Source organism: Moschus berezovskii, chromosome 5, assembly GCF_049115385.1.
Source record: "Moschus berezovskii isolate FMDL1 chromosome 5, NW_MosBer_1.0, whole genome shotgun sequence".
NCBI classification, from domain to species: domain Eukaryota; kingdom Metazoa; phylum Chordata; class Mammalia; order Artiodactyla; family Moschidae; genus Moschus; species Moschus berezovskii.
The window spans coordinates 66,262,846-66,278,809 of record NC_142464.1 but is presented as its reverse complement, the minus strand read 5'-3'; the positions used below and the strand labels follow the sequence as shown (position 1 = coordinate 66,278,809).

The 15,964-nt window shown below is 42.0% G+C and overlaps 1 protein-coding gene across 6 annotated transcripts in view; it reads right to left on the bottom strand.

Annotated features, from left to right (window-relative positions):
* TBC1D1 (TBC1 domain family member 1) overlaps positions 1 to 15,964 on the bottom strand; it is a 235,683-nt gene that overhangs the window by 184,612 nt on the left and 35,107 nt on the right. The window lies entirely within an intron of this gene.

Below are 15,964 nucleotides of genomic sequence, written 5' to 3'. Positions count from 1 at the left end.
GCCTCCTGGGCCTGCTTCACGCTCGTCCTTTACTTGAAGGAGCTTCTGTAGATTTTACCACTATTCCACACATCAGCCTGGGTCACTTTTTTCACTCATTCATTTTATTTGCACTTACTCCCATATATGTTTCTCTAGGGTCTTTTATTCAAGTTATTATTAAACAATTACAGCGACTTGTTAAATAGACAAGATGATTTTGAAAGACTTGAAATTTAATTGCAAAGTTGTTGAATTCCCTAGTAGACTTTATATATATTATGGTTGTGCTCCATTTCAGTAGCGTGGAAATTAAAAACCACATAAACAGTGTTCTGTTGCCAGTAACGACATGCATGTGTCTCTCCTTGATTAACATTTAATTGCACATGGCACTTCGACAAATTTTTATCTTCTGATATTAATATGCATCAACTTGACTGTGCTCGTAAGAATTTTTCATGCTCATTCTCAGATTACAAACACCATCTCTCTCTTATCTCTCCAAGAAATTCAAACCTGATTCTATTTCATTAATTATCAATATGCTTTTCATAGCACCATGTATTTTTTTTAAAATATTACTCTGAAATTTAACATTTGTACCTTTCAGCCCATACTTGCCAGAAGAGGCCTCCAATGGCTCGATTAGAATGCAAGTTGTGTCGAGTGCCGGGACGGGAGGAGGCTGAAGGAGATGAGTACCCGCAGCATCGCAGACTGCACATCAGTCAGCACATGATGGCTGCGCACCATCAATCAGCTGTGCTGATATGCTTTGATTTCCACTGCAAATGCGCACAATTTATCTGCCGCCCCAATCAAACCAACACCATCACAAAATCTGTGCCAACAAGGACATAAGGGATAACTGAAAAAGCAGGACTCCAGAAATGGAGGTTTTTAATTCAAATTCTACCAATGACTCTGCACAAGAATATCACCTTTCTCTTGCCCCTCAATACCCCGCTTCCTCCACCAAATCAGCAGAACTTAAAGTTACACACTGTAAAAGTGAAAATCCAAAACTACTTTATGGGGACTTCCTGGTGGTTCAGTGGCTAAGACTCTGCACTCCTAATGCAGGGGGTCTGGGTTTGATCCCTGGTCAGGGCACTAGATCCCACGTGCCATAATTGAGAGCTCAAATGCAGAAACTAAAGATCTTGCATACAACAGTGAAGACCAAAGATCCTGTCTGCCACAGCCAAGACCTGGAACTCCCAAATAAAATTTTTAAAATAACTATTAATAAATAAATAAAGCTACCCATTGACATCCGCAACTGATTCAGCAAAGGCCAAATCAAAAATCTCAAAGAACACTGTGAGGATACTGGTATGAATAGATAAATAATCTTAGGGCCCCTGATATGAGCTGGAAGCCACCAGGCTACAAGTAACCACAGGCTCTGTGACAGTCTCAGCCTTGCCAACACTGCTAGCTCATTGCTGTTTTCCAGGTAAATCTTTCCCACCCTCCACCTCTTTCAAATGCCACTACATTAATGGTGAACAGTTATAATCCAATGGAAGGATTATTCAAAGTCTGAGGACTCTTAGGTATAGAGCAGGGTGGCATGGTAAAGTACATATCCATTATCATCTGGATCTGAACTTCATGTTAATATTCTGAAAGCTAAAATTCATAACTTACTGCCGTGCTTGTCCAGGCAAAGGGACCTCTTTCTAGATCTTCAGTACTTACTGCTCTTGGACAAATACTATAATCACTTTACAGATCCTAAGTGCTTTACTGAGCAGATACCCTGAGCTCTTTAAAATATTTATTTTGAACATCCCTTTCAAATACCCTTTTTGAAGTCTGTTAATTTATAACCATAAGGTCCACTTTCCCCTCTTGCTAAGTATCATTATATCTTGTTTTCTCTAACTGAAGGTCATGAGGCCTTTCCCCAACTGCTGACCAAATCATTTGATATATTTTGACATAGGAAGGCATCTGTGAAACCAATGCAATTTACCAAATATTTCCATAACCCCCTTAAATTCTTGGGCCGCTTTGCAACCCATTCCTCCTTCTGCCCTATCCCCAAGCAACCACTGAACCACAGATTTGTTTTCTTCACTAAAGATTTGTTTGCATTTTGGGGGTTTTATATAAATGGAATGATATAGTGTATATTCTTTTTATCAGTGAGGGGAAAGCCTGTCTTATTCAGTAAATGATTTTGAGGTTTTCCACACTGCTATGTGCATCCTTTTTATTGTGAGTAGCATTTTACTTGCCACCTGTTGATGGACATCTGGGTTGTTTTCAGTTTCTAGGCTGTTTTCCATTTTTGGCTATCACATATAAAGCTGCTAGGAGCATTGGTACACAAGGCTTTGTGGAGACATGTATTTTTGTTTTCATGTAGATTTCTATTACTGTACTGAAATTTTGCAAAAACCCAGTAGCACAACTGGCTTGTGGTTCGTGGGCTAAGAAGACAACTAGTTTTGGCAACACCACAACTTCCACTCCACACACCCTCTCCAGACACCACTGGTCCCCTGCCTCCCTCCACGGCTCCCAGTGCAGCCACCACAACTCGACTTCCTCTTTCTGTGGCCAATGCCTCTAACCCTGTTCCTTGACCCTTCAGTGACTTAGTCATGGCCTAGCCTCTCCCTGGCGAAATGACAGACCTCTTTCCTTCCTATTCAGACAAAACAAAGGGATTGTTCTAACAGATTCACATATGGGCTTTCCCAACATTTCTAATGTATTCAGATTGTCTGTATAACAGTCAAGACACCAAAGCAAGCGCCAGTTAAATTCAAAGTAAGATATCAAAGTGTATCACTTTCACCTATCTTTACATTACCACTTTAACTGGCACCTTCTTTTAGAGAGCCAGTGTTTCTTGGCATAAACAAAATAGGGCTTTCTGTCCTATTTGTTCCAGCTTCACTGTAACAGGTTGGAAAATTATATTTTTAATGAAGGCCTGTTTTTGTTGTCGACACTCAGAATGTCCACGTTTCCAAATGAATCACAGCTGACTTTTATTTTGGCTGTAATTCCAAGATGAAATTGTCTAACTGAATCCACATTTAAAAATTTCAGCCCATATCTGTTGACTAGATTCTATCCAAAAGACCTAAACTGTACCCCATTTCACAACTGTGAAACAGAACTGTTACCAGTTTAGGTACCAATATAGCACCTAAGTTTAGACTTACATAAAGGCTTTGTATGGGAATCCTGGATGTCACATTATAATCTTTTGGTATCTGTTCCCTTTTGTGTAGAAACACTGTGGACTGCTTGGTAAGGAAGAAGCATAAGGCAGGGTTCAAAAATTACATATGTAACATCTTTTGTAGCAATAAACCTATGACAACACAGAGCAAAGCAGGCTGGACCAGGGTGCTGGCTTTTGCTCCTAGGTTCTTCAGAGACCACACTGAGTGCCAGCCCAAGGCTTTACTTTGGGACCAAACTCAATGACCAATTTGGGTCAGCCATGCAACAACCTGAGATATATTTATTAAGATGCACTTAAGTATTTTATTTCATTTACAATTTTAGCATATTTTTTCATGTATTTCTAACAAGAAAGATTTTTAAAAACCAGTCTCACTTTGTTAAAATTCAAATCACTTATTTGAGCCCCAATTCTCTGCCTTTGTGTGTAACTGTCTGACATATAAAAGTCTTAGTTTTGCCCTGCCAACCCCTTCCTGGAGTTGTGGACCAGTCAACCACCAACCCAACAAGGAAAATTAACAGCTACATGCCCAGAATAACTTCCCTAGAGGTCAGTTGACAATGGGTTGGTTCTAGAACTTTGCTTCTTTAAAATCAGCAAAATACTATTTCAGATAATTTGGGTTTGGGGTTTTTTTTAGAGAAAATTTAATTTTTTATGCATTTTCTTTTTTCCAACTATATTGAATATAACTTACATATAACATTGTATCTTTAAGGTATACAAATGATTTCATATAGATAGATAAATGATTACTACAATAAGTTTAGTTAAAAACCATCAAAATTTTTGTTTTCTTAAGAACAGAACACTCTACAAGCGACATTCTGAACAGGAGGATGTTCCTTTAGCCCTCAAATTGAGACAGGCTGGGACCTGGGACCCTATGCTTCAGTGTTGCAGTGCTTTCACCTGGACACATCTCCCCACCAGCAACAAAATACAAAGAAACTGTATGGAACTAAAAATAACTGCAGTCATGGGCTATTAGGACAAATTCTGGACAAAAGATACAAAGAAACCAAAAAGCTGAACAGCCACTTCTGAAGAGCTTGGAGCAAAGCAGGGTACTTATGTGCATGCCCCCTGCACCTAAGAGGTGGACAAAACCCCTCCAGCCTGACCCCTGGACATACCCTACCCTCTGCCCATATAAGGAACCAGCTTGCTCCACACAGTAAACAAGCAAGCAAGGGAACCTATTGTTTCTTCTCCTTCCCTCTGAACCTGAGGCGCCAATAAACCTTGGCTAAACTTCTTGTCTGGCCTCTGATCAATTTCTATTGATTAAGGAGGCCAAGAACCCTGGTGAGTAACAAAACTTGGTCAAAAGCAGGAGTACCTTCCCTCCAACAAAGCCCAAATTTTGCTTACCCATCAAAATGACACACACCACTACATCCCTGATTCCTCCCAAGCAAGAAATACTCCCAGTAATAACTAACTAAGCACAAGCAAAGCAAATCACTTACCCTTCATTAGGCAGGTAGCCCCTCTCCAGGCATATGAACCCCTAGCAATGCCACGTGACCCAGACTAAGAGTCCAAGTAAAAAATATCTGACTATAAGCTTTACATGTAAATTCTAAACAACCAGTAATAACGATGAAGTCAACTCTGTACAATTTAAGAAAAAATTCTGATCCAAGAAGTCTCTTGAAGAACTTGTTTCCAACTAATAAGTGTGGTTATATCTTGGTGTAGAATGGGGATTGGGAAGTAGAGGGACTTAACACTTTATACTTTACCCATATCTGACTTAATTGAATTTTTATAATTAGCATTTATTATAATTAAATGTTTTAAATGAAAAAATACTTTCCTTGGTTCTGAATTTTTTTCTCCAGCCCTCCGATATTGGACATAAAGCTGCCTAACATCAAATGACTGTCTTATTTAGGAAGAAATTCTTAAATCGGTGGCAGCATGGCCCCCTCTGCTGACGGGGGACAAATATTCACACTCATTCCCTTTCTGGCAATCAACATTGGCTCTGCCAGACAACCACGTGTTCATTCCTGTCTGGGATTTGAACCTCGAAGGGGTAAATTCAGGTCATAGGGTCAGTGAGATCGGACTCACAAGGACGGCAGTGTCACTGGAGTCCAGTGGGGCCACTGCTCACAGCCAGTGGTGGGAGCGCGGAGGACACTGGCATCTGGTAGCAGGGGAGTCAGGGTGGTGTCCTTAGCAAGTATTCCTGTGTTACAACCTCAGCCTCGGTTCCGCCTGTCTGGCTCCCCTTGGTTGCTGCTCATTTGTGAGGCTGGATTATCTTGGTCTTTATGTTGATTCTGAGAACTACCCTATATCCTTTCAATAAATTCTTTTCCTGCTTATGTCAGCCAGGGTCGATTCCTGGAGCCAAGAATTGTGACCCAGAATTTGTCCATTCATTCATCCAATAAAGTATTTTATTTTTCCTTTTTATTTTTGGTCATGACACACAGCTTGTGGGATCTTAGTTGCCAGACCAGGAACCAAACCCGTGCCCCCTGCTGTGGAAGTGTGGAGCCCTAACCATTAGGCCACCAGGGAAGTTCCCCAATAAAGTATTTAACTATCTGTGCCCAATTCTGTTCTAGGCACAGGGATTCTGCTGTGAACAAAATTAAAATCCATTCGCTCGAGGAGGTTATAGCCCAGAGGATCTCATTTCTTCCTGGCCCTGACCTTCCTTTGCCTTTCTCTAGAAGTCTGTTTTAATTTGATACTACCCCTCTAGCCCTAAGCTAAGCCAAGTCAAGCTGGTTTTTCTCAGTTTCCCTTGACATTAAGAAGCAAGGACGTGTTCATGTCCTCCTGGCCGTGCTCTTGAATTCAGGCCAGAACTATGGTTTTGACACCACGCACAGTCATTCATGGTCATTTCATAAGCATCTGCCAGCACCTAGACTATCTGAGGCACTCTGCTAGGAGTTGAGTCGCAGTGTTGAAGCAGTCAATGCCCTCAAAGATATTACAGTGAGGCAGCAAAGACACACAACAGACATTTAAGGAAGCTATAAAGGGTGATGTGCGCCAGGGAAAAGAAAGCACGCTGCCCCAGAATATACAACAGGAACACCTTACCTGCTTTAGGAGGGAGCCAGGGAAGGCTTCCTGGGGGAACTGAGTTTTAAGCTGAGACATGAGGGATGACTTAAAGTCAGATAGCTGAAGAGGATAGAGAGCAGAACAGTCAGAAGGAACCACAGGGACTTCCCTTGGGGTCCAGTGGCTAAGACCCCACCCTCCCGATGCAGGGGGCAAGGGTTCAATTCCTGGTCAGGGAGCTAGATCCCACATGCTGCACATAAGACCTGATGTGGCCAAATAAATAAATAATTTTTAAAAAGAAGGAACAACACATGCAATATACCAGAAGCAAGAGAGGGCACAGCACGTAGAGAAAATGGAAGGAGTTCAGTATGGTGGGGGCAAGAAACATAGGCACTTGTGAGGGAGGGACAGTGGTTAAGGTGAGGCTGAGAAGGCAGATAAAGAGCCTAATTGGCACTCCATAGCTTTATTCCCAGAACAGTCAGAAGCCATCTGCTGAGGAGCTCAAGCAGAGGTGGCAACAGAAGGGTGTATTGTTGGTTCTGCAAATTAGAAAGATCACTGCATGTCAGGTGGAATGAACTGGGGAGGGGAAATATAGAGACATCAGGATTATTTTAGAGCTCACCAAGAGTTCAGAATAGAAAAACTATACTCCAGGTGGCACAGTGGTAAAGAATTCGCCTGCCAATGCAGTTTGGTCCATGGGTTGGGAAGATCCCCTGGAGAGGGAAATGACAACCCACTACAGTATCATTGCCTGGAAAATTCCATGGACAGAGGAGCCTGGTGGGCTATAGTCCATGGGGTCTCAAAGAGTCAGACACGACTGAGTGAGCGTGCATGTAAGAACTGGTAGGGGCAGGAGAGATGAAAAGAAGCGGGAACAGTCGAGGGACATGTATTGGGTACAATCAAAAAGACTTTCTGAGTGGTGGGTGGACATGAGGTGAATAGGAGGGAGAGAAGTCACAGATGACCCCTAGGTGTCTGATTTGCGTAGCCAGGTGAACAGGAGGCCTTCAGCCAGAAACAAGCAAAATGCCGAAGAGGAAATGACTTTAGTTTGCTTGTTCATGTTCAGTTTAAAGTGACCGAGGAGAACTGCCTGATGGGCAGCTACAGAGGTGGGCCTAGATTTCTGTGCAGAGATATGAGATAGAGGACAGGAGCTAGGATCATATGGGCAATGACTGAGGTCTGGGAGTAGTGCGATGCCCCTGCGGTTGATATAGTCATGAGGTGGGCTGTGTTATTCTCATAAAGGTTCATTGCCCCTTCCTGGGGGAAGATTCAGCTTTGCTGCCTTGCTGTTGCCACACTTGTTTTGACCAATGATATGCAAGTGGAAATGACATGGATCACCTCCTTCTGTACAGAAAGCTGACCTTTAAGGTCAGTGCAGCGTTCTCCATGGGGCTTCCCAGGTGGCACTAGTGGTAAAGAACCCGCCTCCCAATGCAGGAGACAACAGGAGACCTGAGCTCTATTCCTGGGTCAGGAACATTCCCTGGAGGATGGCATGGCAACCCACTCCAGTATTCTTGCCTGGAAAATCCCATGGACAGAAGAGCCTTGTGGGCCGCAGTCCATAGTGTCACATAGAGTTGGACACGACTAAAGCGACTAAGCACACATGCGTGCAAGGTTCTCCATAGTTTCTTTTCTATCTGCTATGATGAGCAGCAACATTCCAGAGAGAGGCTGCACGGTCAGCCTGGACCTCAGAATAAAGATTTCAAGCAATCAAGTGATAGCAATTCATAATGAATACATAGCTAGAACAAGAAATAAATATGTGTTGTTATAAGGCACTGAGATTTGTTTGTTACTGCAGCAAAACCAAACCTACTCTGACTGATACACGTGGGAAGAGAAGTAGGTCTATGGCAGAAACTTGCAGAAAAGCAACATTTATCAGCTGATAAAATGGAGCCTACAGAGAAAGCCCACTCCTGCCCTAGCTTCTGACTCACAGAAACCTCTGCAAATTAACTCTTGCATTCACCTCTGGCTTACCTTGTTTTTGGTCTTTGGCATGGGTGTCATCTGGGCAGCCTGATGTACATTTGCTCCTGGCACAGGCTCAGGGACACCTTGCACTGTGGTGTATATGCCTCTTCTGACTCATCCTGAGCTTCTGGGCTTGATTCCTGGATGTGTCTCCAGACCAACAGCTGTCCTGCCAGTTGACCTTTCCAGGTTCCAATCAGTCTGCTTCTTGTCTTCTCACTCACACTGCCTGCCCCCCTACCCCTCCCAACTCCTCCACCCAGCACAAACTGACAAGTGGAAGTGTCTTCATTGACACTGAACACATGCGACACAGGCGACCTCTGCTCCTCCTGGACCCGGGGCAGGCTCTTCCACAGGCCACCCTGCTCTCCCACCTTCTAGGCTCCTTTTACCATAGATCAGGATTGAGAGTGCCACGATCTATTTAGAAGCCCTATTTTCCAAATGAATAGGACTATGCCACTTCTGTGGTTTTCATTCAGTCCTCAAACCAGAGGTAAGCAGTCTGCCAGAACAATTATTATCAGCATTGAGGTCAAGATAAACATACCTACCTTTTCTTAAGTTTACCCATTGTTCAACATTTTGTACATTTTGTTCACATTAGCTATTAACATTTATTGAAAGTTTATGAGGAGACTTCCCTGGTGGCCCCAGTACTCTTGCCTGGAAAAGCCCATGGATAGAAGAGCCTGGCAGGCTACAGTCCATAGGGTTGCACAGTCAGACATGACTGAGCACAAACAGTGGCACTGCATAGAGGCCCAGTGGCAAAGAATCCAGCTTGCAAAGCAGGGGACGCAGGTTTGACCCCTGTCAGGGAACCATGATCCCACGGGCTGCAAAGTAACTAAGCCCACACACCACAACTACTGAGTCCGCAAGCCACAACTTAAGAGTGTGTGCCACATTGAAAAGGTCCCGCATGACAACTTAATAGATGGTAGACAATGTACTAAATATTTAACATACCATTTATTTTGTTTCTCACAGTCAGTCTAAGAATAGTATTATTTTTTCTGTTTTACATGTGGTAAAACAGATTTTAAAAGTTCACATATTTGCCTGAGAAAACACAGCCAATACCAGTAGGGTTGAAAGTTTGCCTAACTCCTGAGTCCTTGTTTTCTACTCTTCTACTATATACATGTGTATGTGTGTTGAGATATATGTGTGTGTGTGTGTATACTGGCGTGTGTGTGTATGTGTGTGTGTATATATATATATATATATATATAGTGGTGATGGTTTAGTCACTAAGTCATGTCCTACCCTACTCTTGCAACCTCATGGACTGTAGCCCACCAGGCTCTGTCCAAGGGATTCCCCAGGCAAGAATACTGAAGTGGATCACTATTTCCTTCTCCAGGGGATCTTCCCAATCCAGGGACTGAATTGAGGTCTGCTGCATTACAGACTGATTCTTTACCAACTGAGTCATCAAGGAAGCCTACATATGTATAATGTGTATGTATATGTACACATATATACATGTATGTGAGTCTACTGGCATATATGTGTATGTTCATTATAAATGCATAGATAAGGATGTGTGTATATATATATGCAGGTGTGTATATAACTATATGTGTATATATGTTTATGTGTGTTCATGAGTACATATATGTGTGTATAAGTATTTATAGGTATAAAAATCTTCCTAGCTCAGGTTAGAAAGTATGGAAGGTAATATATTGTGTTTTAACCACCTGGTATCACTACCCAGTACAATACAGTATTTCAATAGAAGTTTTAAAACTCTTACATTTATTATGTTTTGAATTTATTAAATAAACTCTTTTCAAATTATATTTTACACTAGTCATTTTGAAATTGCTTTCTGAGAGCAAGAAGTCAGGAGTACTGGTTTCCAGTCCTGGCTCTGCCGCTGTCTGGCAGCACATAGCTTCTCCGAGTCAAAGTTTCCTATCTGTAGACTTCGCTGGCAGTCCAGTGGTTAAGACTCTGCGCTCCCAATGCAGGAGTAGGTGTTCAATCCCTGATCAGCGTAGTAAGATCTCACACATTGCATGGCAAAAAAAAAAAAAAAAGTACTAAAAGTACCTAAAAACAAAATCAAATGACAAAGTTCCCTATATGCAAAATGAAGGAGTTTGACTTGATGCCTTATCAGCGTTGTTCCTGCTCAGAAGACTTAAAATGTCAAATCAAATAGCTTTTAAAAGAATAGCTTTATATTTAAAGTAGATTTTATTTTCTAGTGCCTTTTTTCCATCTTAAAAGCCTTGTAAAATTATTTTTCCCAAGTATCAATGAGAACAATAAAAGTTGATTTCATATGACCTCCAATTTAATGAATGCACTAAAGCAGTACAATTATGAAACATCACTGGTAATTCTTAATGTCCACATCAGTTAAAAGCTCAGAAATGGAAAAGACTGCATATTCTCTCTACGTTTAGTGGGCTAGACAATGCACCATGAAAGGAATCAGTTATAGAAACCTGACAGAAGCTATTTCTGTAAAGGGCAAACTAAGGTCCAGTCTTGACACATCCTTTGGAAATGCCTGAGAGTTAGGTTCCAGAGACCTCACCGAAGATTCAACTGTTTATTCCAGCAAAAGCCCACAATTGCAATCTTTAGGTGCCACTGGGGAAAAAACAATGACAGAGGAGCTCAAGACTTTGTCAGATGATTCCAAAGTTGTCAGTCAAAATCCTATCAGCTGAAGTCAATGGAGAAACAAAAAGAAACAGATACAGAACTTTTATATCTAATTTATTATTTCAAAATTTGTTTCTCTATCCTGGTCAGTTCCTATCATCAGGGCAAAATGAATTAGATTCAAGGCACAGGAAAGAGTAACAATATTTTACATTAAAGGATAAGTCTCAGAAACATTGGGTGTGAATGAGTTAGAATAGAAAATAACGAGTGGAGAAGAGAAAGGTTGGGGGTTTGGGGGGCAACAGGACTTCATTCTCTGGAATCCGTGTGACAACTGAAAGGAAAATACCCATGTACCTACATGGTGCATCATATACATGCTCATTCGCTCAGCTGTGTCTGGCTCTTTGCAACCTCATGGACTGCAGCTCACCAGAAGCCTCCGTCCATGGAATTGTCCAGGCCAGGATATTGGAGTGGGTTCTCAATTGCTTCTCCAGCAAACTCACGCCTCCTGCATCTCCTGCATTGCAGGTGGATTCTTTACCCCTGAGTCACCTAGGAAGCCCTGCCTATGGTGGAGAATGGCCTAAAGCAGGCATGGAAGAAATGGTAATGGCCATTGTTAGTCTTATACAGACCACTATCACAAATTCTCCAAACGCATTCTTTCTCCATATGAAAGGAAGAGTACTCAGAGTATAAGTCAGTATGATTTTCTCTCCCTTTGTTGGAAGAAGTTTTATTTTGTGTGAATGTGCCTAATTTCTTATCTTTTCATCATTTATACAGGCAAACTTCAGAGATACTGCAGATTCAATTAGATACCACCACAAAAAGCAAATATCACAATAAGGTAGGTCACACGATTTTTTCGACTTCCCAGTGCATATAAAGGTATATATGGGAAAAAGGTATGTGATACACTGATAGTCTATTAAGTGTGCAATAGCATGACATCTAAAAAAATGTATATTCCTTAAGTTTTCTGGTCATACCCTGCAACATATGAGATCTTAGTTCCCCAACCAGGGGTTGAAGCTGCGCCCTTGGCTGGACTGCTGACCACTGGACTGCCAGGGAATTCCCTGCATTCATTTTTTTGTAGATAATATCAAACTATTTCCCCAGCATCACCCCACCCAGCTTTTTTCCCTCTTCTATTCCTTTCTCTCTAAGACACTTTGGTATACTTCCCCAGACGGTCAGTTAATACCTCTTAATTAAATAGACTCATTGACTTATTTCACGTTAGGGAGAATTAGAGAAGACATTTTCTTCCTAAATTCCTATGCAAGTCCAGGTTCTCCTCAGACACTAAAGGTTGTTTTTTTTTGGCCACAGAAACACAATTTGCAGGATCCAGGGATTGAGCCCTGGGGCCACGGCAGTGAAAGGAGAGTCCTAACCACTGGACCGCTAAGGAATTCCCCAGGTATTAAAGTTGATCTAAGCCTAGTTAAGCCTTCATTTATACCTTATGCCAATGACGCTATATTCTGCACACTATGAAAAAGCAGTCTTCCCTTTTCCTGTTGACTGTCAGAAGGTCAGAAGCCAAATTTACCCATTGGCAAGAAGTAAATAGTTCAGTGCTCCCAGAGTATGTCCACACCATGCAGTGGAAGTCCCTGGGACACGTGTTAGCAACGTGGGTGTCAGAATTCCTCTGGGGAGGCCAAGGAACTGATTTTAAACAGATATTCCCACCAAGAGACCAATGCACACTAAATTCTGAAACCTCTGGTATAATGCTATCAATACATGATACTGTATTTTAGCTTTCATGTCTGAGTCAATACCCTTACCATTGTGTTCTTCCCTCTGATACCCAATTTTTTTCTTTTTTTTTTAAAGAATATTTATTTCTTTTTAGCTGTGTTGGGTGTTTGTTGCTGCATGTGAGCTTTCTCTAGTTGTGGCTAGCGGGAGCCACTCTCCAGTTGCCATGTGAAGGCTTCTCACTGCGGTGGTCTTTCTTGTTGCAGAGCACAGGTGCTAGAATGCATGGGCTCAGTAGTTGGGGCGCATGGGCTCAGTAGTTGGGGCTCATGGGATCAGTCACCCCACGACATATGGGATCCTCCCAGACCAGGGGTCAAACCAGTGTCCCCTGAATTACAAGGTGGACTCTCAACCACTGGAGCACCAGGGAAGCCACTGTCACCCAGTGTTTAATCCATGGAATACTGTTGCATTTTATGTGTACGTATCAATCACCCATGATCATTTCTGGTTCAGGAGGTGGACTGGCTGATAAACTGATAAATGCTTAACTAGATACACAGAAAGAAAAAGTTTCTCTGGTGTCCCGTAACTACAGATACCACTAGTCACTTATGAAATGATCAAAAAGAGATTAGAAAGACACAAACTACTGGATATGGTTTTACATTTTATATTAAGCCATCTTATAGTTTCATCATGACAAATTTAAAGGACCAATAGATGGGTTTTGACTAGCACTCCAGAAATAAATTCTTTGTTTCCTGCTCACAGTTCCCAAACCAAGCCTAGAAACTGTTCAGAAAGAGCTCACAGCACTTCAGGTCATCCTACCTGGGGTTTGCATGACCTTGAATTTCAAAAAGTTACTTGTTAAAAATAACGACTGTAGTGTAAAAAAGGAAACTAACTGGCCATCATCAACTTCTCAAAGTTATGATGATACTCTTTTCTTCAGTAGAAGAGACTGGAATAGCAGAAAACTGAGTTTCTTCTATTTCAGCTCAGATTCTGGCTACCCACAGAGGAACATGCAGCATTCCTGACCAGAGCGGCCAGTTTTCAATCCTGTGCCAAAAAGAGCCTGGGAGAAAACTGGCACAGGTCATCTGTTTATTGTGCACAGACAAGCTGCAAAAACAAGATCTAAATTTTCTGAAGTTTACCCACTGCAAAGGCTGGCTGCTTTATGCAGAGAGGAAGAGAGCAGGCAGAGTCCAAACAAACTGTGCAAGAAGCAAAACACAGCAGAGAATCTTGCCACAGGGATTGAGGAAGAAAAGCAGAAACAAACTGAAAAATCAGATGTAAAAGGAAGAAATATTAGGGTTCTACTATTTATTAGGGCTTCCCTGGTGGCTCAGTGGTAAAGAATCCACTACAATGCGGGAACCAAAGGAAACGTGGGTTCAATCCCTGGGTTGCGAAGACCCCCTGGAGGAGGGCATGGCAACCCACACCAGTATTCTTGTCTGGAAAATCCCATGGACAGAAGAGCCTGGTGGGCTACAGTCCTTGGGATCACAAAGAGTTGGACATGACTAAAGTGATTTAGCATTGCACAGCACTTACTATGCTTACTTTGATTCTGACAAATACATGCCATCTAAAAAGGAAAACTCCTAGGGTAAGTCAAGGATCAAAAAAACGTTTAAACATTCGGTATTTGTCACTGTTGGATTTTATCACAATTTGCTTGGGCAAAGCATTAAAAAATTAATACTACATTATAAAAATGCCTACCTAAATTTTATCTGGCTTCCAAAAGATAATCATACAGTATCTTTCATGTAATAGTTAATGTTTATATGCTAGTAGCTCTTACTATGTGTCAGGCCCTATGCTAAGCACTTCACATATATTAACTCATTTCATCATTAGAACAATGCAGAATAGTGGTATTATTATTATTCCCATTTTATAGATGAGGAAACTGAGGCACAGTTTCTCAATATCTTTCAGCTCTAAAGTGCAGCTTTTTTCACACTCGCCATATATATAGCAGTCATTACCATTTTGGAGGTTATAATAATCTGAATTTCATCCTAACTATATATATATTAATATATATCATATATTAACATATAATTAATTTTAATAATTATTATAATTCATATATATATATATTTGCTGCACCACATGGCTTGCAGGATCTCAGTTCCCTGATAAGGGATTGAACCAGGGCCATGGCAATAAAAGCCCAAAATCCAAACTGCTAGGCCACGGAGGGACTCCCATCTTACCCGTATTTTTGAAGGTGAATTACTAGGTAAAAACGTAATGATTTGTATGTTTATGTAAGTACTTTAGTTGACATGGGCTTCCCTGGTGGCTCAGCAGTAAAGAATTCGCCTGCAATGCAGGAGACATGAGTTCGATCCCTGGGTCAGGAAGATTCCCTGGAGAAGGAAATGGCAACCCACTCCAGTATCTTTGCCTGGGAATCCCATGCACAAAGGAGCCTGGAGGGCTACAGTCCATGGGGTTGCAAAAGAGTTGGACACGACTTAGCGACTAAACAAGCAGCTCAACTGATGCTGTATCCCACTTTTCCACAAAATTATATTGTATTTGCGTAACAGCACAAAGATTGTTTCTAACATGAAAAATTCATCCACCAACAATGTAACTGCTGGTTTTGCTTTTATGCAAACATCACTGAGGTAAAGCAAAAATTAGGAGTACTTAGACTCACTGGCGGAGAAGGCGATGGCAAGCCACTCCAGTACTCTTGCCTAGAAAATCCCATGGACAGAGGAGCCTGGTAGGCTGCAGTCCGTGGGGTCGCTAAGGGTCGGACACAACTGAGCGACTTTACCTTCACTTTTCACTTTCACACATTGGAGAAGGAGATGGCAACCCACTCCAGTGTTCTTGCCTGGAAAATCCCAGGGATGGGGGAGCCTGGTGGGCTGCCGTCTATGGAGTCACACAGAGTCGGACATGACTGAAGTGACTTAGCAGCAGCAGCAGCAGCAGACTCACTGGAAAAGAGTCTGATGCTAGGAGGGATTGGGGGTGGGAGGAGACGGGGACGACAGAGAATGAGATGGCTGGATAGCATTACTGACTTGATGGACATGAGTTTGAACTTCGGGAGTTGGTGATGGACAGGGAGGCCTGGCGTGCTGTGATTCATGGGGTCGCAAAGAGTCGGACACGACTGAGAGACTGAACTGAACTGAACTGAGAATAGCTGAAGCCATAGATCAGCAAGCCCCAGACCAAAGAAAATATCAGTTACACAGCAATAGCTATAAGAGAGAGACTCTTCAGGAGTAGCTGAAGAGAAGGAAAGCCTTGAGACCAGGTCTAAGAACCAAAACCCAAAGAAGAAATAGAATTTGTTTCAGC